General features: G+C 54.5%; 1 pseudogene; it reads left to right on the forward strand.

Annotated features, from left to right (window-relative positions):
- The first annotated feature begins 604 nt into the window (after window positions 1-604).
- On the forward strand, window positions 605-1,507 carry LOC125537248 (annotated as a pseudogene).
- The last annotated feature ends 3,653 nt before the right edge of the window (window positions 1,508-5,160 follow it).

Genomic DNA, 5,160 nt, shown 5'->3' on the forward strand with positions numbered 1-5,160 from the left:
TATCGATGCATATAATGATGAATAAAAGGTACATGCGGAAGTGTGACACATGTGTTGGGCATGAAGCCCGTATAAATAAGCTTCTGTTTAAAGAAGCCTCAGGTTTAATGAGCGCGGATAGCGCTTCACTGTATGAGCCTTTAAAGGCTATAAGAGAGAGAGGGAAGAAGGAGAGAAATGTAAGAGAGAAAGTATATAAAAAATGGACAGAGGAAGGAGACGAACACAGAGTCCGGCGCTAGGCGTACAATCTTCGGAGAGTTAAAAGCACCCGGAGTCCTAGAACTTGCTCTCAATGTGATGCTTTAGTCCTACAACTTGAAATTTGACCCTACCCGGTCCCTCAACTTGCATAAGATGTGCAAATTTGGTCCTGACGAATCAGAGAGCGCCACGTGGATGTGTGGGTGCATACCCGGTCAGCGCATGCTCTTTTGCAAAGAGGTCCCTGATGTTGCTGTGAATCAACCCGCACAGACCAAACCATCAACTCAAACGAAAAAACCAAAACGCAAGCACACGTCCGTCCGGCCGAAACGCAATTAACCATCAACCATGCATGCATGCACGCATGCCACAAATATACTCTAACCAGCTAGAGGACATGGGGGCGCAGAGAACTCTCCTCGCGAGCTTCCTGCTCGCCGCGTTGGCCACCCAGGCCTTCGTCGCCATCTCGGCCAGGACCGGCCCGATGGACAAGGCAAGCCAAGGTGCGTACCTAGCTACTCTGGATCTTGTGCATGCAGCTTGTGGTGAGTACTGAGCTAGGTTGTAACAAATGTCGTCTCATGACGTGTTCGTAGATGACGTGAAGAGGCCGGACTGCGTGCCGTCGCTCGTCCCGCACAACTTCCCCGGCCACGGGGGCACCACCGTGCCGCTTCCCTCGCACGGAGGCTCCTCCGGCACGCCGCCTTACCACGGCGGCTCCGGCTCGACTCCTTCGCACAGCGGCTCCGGCTCGTTGCCTGACTCGTCGCATGGCGGGTACGGGACGCCGCCTTCGCATGGCGGCTCTGGTTCGTTGCCTGACCCGTCGCACAGCGGAGAAGGTTACAGGTCCACTCCGGACGCGCCATCCCATGGCGGAGGCGCATACGGGAGCTCACCCACACCTTCCCACGACGGGCCTACGAGTTTAAGTCACTGACGTGTTGGGCCCGTGACGCTCCACTTGTTTTTGCACGTAGCAGCTACTGGAGGACGCACCCCATGCAGACCTGGTCGGTGCTGGGGAGCTGGCCGGGCTCGGTGAGCCACTTCTTCGGCGCCGCCGGCGGCCCGAGCGTGAGCATCAAGGACGCGCTGGCGAACACGAGGACCGACGGCGCTGGTGCACTGCTGCGCGACGGCGCTTCTCAACTCCATGACCCGCCCGGGGTTCGCCTACACCACCCAGCAGGTGAGGGACGTATTCGCGGCGGCCGCGGCTGGTGGCTTCGACAGTGCCGCGGCGGCGCAGGCGGCGGCGTTCAAGAAGGCCAACGAGGGGAAGAAGGCATAGATCGACTGGATTGCCATCGAGTGGGCTTTAGCTAGCTTAAGGCTGCAGGTGGGACTGATCGTGGGAGTCCCATCACAGCCCCACTTAATCCCAACACACTTTGGTGGGTGATAGCCAACACTCCATCAGTTTTTATGTGGGGTATATGGGTATAAGTGGGATCCCACTTCCGAGCGACACGAATCAAACTGGCCTCACCATCACCAACGCCAACACAGAAGGTGTTTTGCTTAGTCCGGCCGACCAAAAACCTAATTACCCCCTGATCTCTTGATCTTGCTATCCTGCATAAATATGCATGCACGTCCTGTTGTCTGCACTATGCACTGAAACAGGTACAAGCCGCTTGCCGGCGTCGTCGTCCGTGAACGTAAAGACCCGACAGCAGGAGGCAATCTTGTCGATGAGGCTCTCGGCCTCGGGCTCCGGCGACGGCGGCGTCAGCTTGCTGGCCTCCGCGACGAACACGAACACATCCTCGGGATTGTCGAGTTGGAGCAAAGTGCAGCAGCGTGGTAGACATCCTCTTCTTAGGCATCCTTGACACGTCCATGTTGACGTCCGGTCGGCACTGACGTTGGCGAGGCCAAGCGCGAGCGCCTGCTGCAACGCCTGCCGCTGTCCCAGGCATCCCCGCGCCGAAGCCGCCGGTGCCCACCATTCCTACAATGCCACCAGTGCCAACCATGCCCGCGCTAACCACACCGCAGGTCACATGCAGTGCCGCCGATGCCGGCCGTGCCCACGCTCACCGTTCCCCAGGTCATGTTGCTGCCCATGCGTGCCGTCCCCGTGATCACTTATCTGGGATTTATGTTGCCGGCGGCCTGTAGGTCGGGGTTGCGGCTGTTGGCGACCTAGCCATCCCGTCCGGCCGGGGTACCGCAGGAGGGAGAGGTGCGAGGAAGGGGAGGACGGGAGGGGATGCGGCGGCTGTGCGGCTCCCCCGTGGCGCCTCTGTTTTTGTGAGGGTAGGTGGGAACCCGATGGGCTGATATAGCTACCCCAGTTAATTTTTTTTAGGATGTCTCAAAAAAAAACCCTGCAGTGTGAAGCTAGCTGGTTACCTATATCTGTGGCATGCGTGCATGCATGCATGGTTGATGGTTGGGTTTCGGCCGGACGGACGTGTGCTTGCGTTTTGGTTTTTTCGTTTGAGTTGATGGTTTGGTCTGTGCGGATTGATTCACAGCAACGTCAGGGGTCTCTTTGCAAAAGAGCACGCATTAACCGGGTATACACCCACACGTCCACATGGCGCTTTCTGATTCATAAGGACCAAATTTGCACATTTTATGCAAGTTGAGGGACTGGGTAGGGTCAAATTTCAAGTTGTAGGACTAAAACATCACATTGAGAGCAAGTTATATATAGGACTCCGGGTGCTTTTAACTCATCTTCGGAGACGGGCTGCGTTCCATGGGTTCGGCTCGAGTCGGTTATCCGATGCATCTCGCAGGCGGTACGCTTCACCAGTCAGGACTTGGTCAATTATGAAGGGACCTTCTCACTTGGGCTTGAGTTTGTCATTTTTCTTGTCCGGCAGGCGTAGAACTAATTCGCCAACGTTGTAATTTTTGGCTCGTACTTCTCTGCTTTATTATCTTCGAGCCTGCTGTTGATAGAATGCGGAACGGGCTTTTGCCACGTCACGCTCTTCCTCCAAGGCGTCCAAACTGTCCCGCCGATCGAGCTCGGCTTCTCTTTCTTCGTACATGCGCACTCGAGGTGAGTCATGAATTATATCGCAGGACAAAACTGCCTCTGCGCCGTACACCATGAAGAATGATGTGTATCCGGTGGTGCGATTCGGCGTGGTCCGCAGCCCCTAGAGTACGAAGTCGAGCTCCTCTACCCAGTGCGTATTAGATTCCTTAAGGGACCGCACTAATCTAGGTTTGATGCCGCTCATGATAAGACCATTTGCACGTTCGACCTGGCCGTTAGTTTGTGGGTGATAGACGGAAGCATAGTCGAGCTTGATGCCCATGTTTTTGCACCAGAGTTTTACCTCGTCGGCCGTAAAGTTTGTGCCGTTATCAGTGATGATGTTGTGGGGGACGCTGTAACGGTATACAACCCCGGATATAAAGTCTATCACCGGTCCGGATTCGGCCGTCTTAACAGGCTTAGCTTCTATCCATTTGGTGAACTTATCCACCATGACCAGTAAGTATTTTTTCTTGTGGGTTCCACCTTTAAGGGGTCCAACCATGTCAAGCCCCCAGACCGCGAAGGGCCAAGTGATGGTGATAGTTTGGAGGGCGGTGGGTGGCATATGGCTTTGGTTTGCAAAAAGCTGGCAACCGACACATCGTTGGACTAAGTCGTGGGCGTCTGCCCGGGCCGTCGGCCAATAAAAGCCTGTACGGAAGGCCTTGCTTACAAGGGACCGAGCTGCAGCATGATGACCACCGAGTCTGGCATGAATTTCAGTCAGGAGGTTCCGCCCTTCCTCTTTGGAGATGCATCTTTGAAGGACTCCGGTAGTGCTTTTCTTATAAAGCTCTCCCTCATGGACTTTATAGGCTTTAGATCGCCGCACTATGCAGCGTGCCTCATTTTGGTCCTCAGGTAGTTCCTGCCTAGTAAGGTAGGCGAGGAATGGTTCTATCCACGGGGCGATGACGACCATTATTACGTGGGCTGAAGGTGTTATTTCATTGGCAGAGCCTCCAATTATGTCAGAGTGTTTGGTGTCGGGCAGTGCGGTTGGGTCCGGGCTGTTATTGCCAGGTTCCCCTTCCCGTACTACGGACGGCTTGAACAACCTTTCCAAGAAGATGCTGGGGGGGACTACATCGCGTTTTGCGCCGATGCATGCCAGGACATCTGCCGCCTGATTATTTTCCCTGGCTATATGGTGAAATTCGAGCCCTTCGCGATAAGCTGACATTTTTGGATCCTTGGCATCAAACTTTCCATTTATTTGGGATATTGCAAGGTTCGAGTCCCCGCGCACTTCTAGGCGTTGAATGCCCATGGATACTGCCATTCGGAGACCATGTAAAAGGGCCTCATATTCGGCTGCATTGTTGGAGTCTGTGTACATTATCTAGAGTACGTATTGAACTGTGTCTCCTGTGGGGGACGTCAAAACGACGCCAGCCCCCAGACCGGCCAACATTTTGGAGCTGTCGAAGTGCATGACCCAGTTTGAATATGTGCCGTACTCTTTAGGGAGTTCGGCCTCTGTCCATTCTGCGACGAAGTCGGCCAAGACTTGCGACTTGATAGCTCGCCGTGGCTTGTAAGTTATGTCGAACGGGAGGAGCTCAATGGCCCATTTTGCAATCCGGCCCGTCGCGTCGCGGTTGTTTATGATATCGTTAAGTGGCACTTCCGAGGCTACTGTTATTGAACACTCTTGAAAGTAGTGTCGCAGCTTCCGGGATGCCATAAATACAGCGTACGCAATCTTTTGATAATGCGGGTATCGTGACTTGCACGGAGTAAAGACAGTGGACACATAGTAGACCGGCTTTTGAAGGGGGAATTTGTGTCCGTCCGTTTCTCGTTCAACGACGAGCACTGCGCTTACGACCTGATGGGTTGCTGCAATGTATAATAGTATTGGTTCACCAATGTTTGGCGCGGCCAGGACTGGGTTTGTTGCCAATATGGCTTTTATTCCGTGAGTCCGGCCGTGGCTG

Source organism: Triticum urartu, chromosome 1, assembly GCF_003073215.2.
Source record: "Triticum urartu cultivar G1812 chromosome 1, Tu2.1, whole genome shotgun sequence".
NCBI lineage: Eukaryota > Viridiplantae > Streptophyta > Magnoliopsida > Poales > Poaceae > Triticum > Triticum urartu.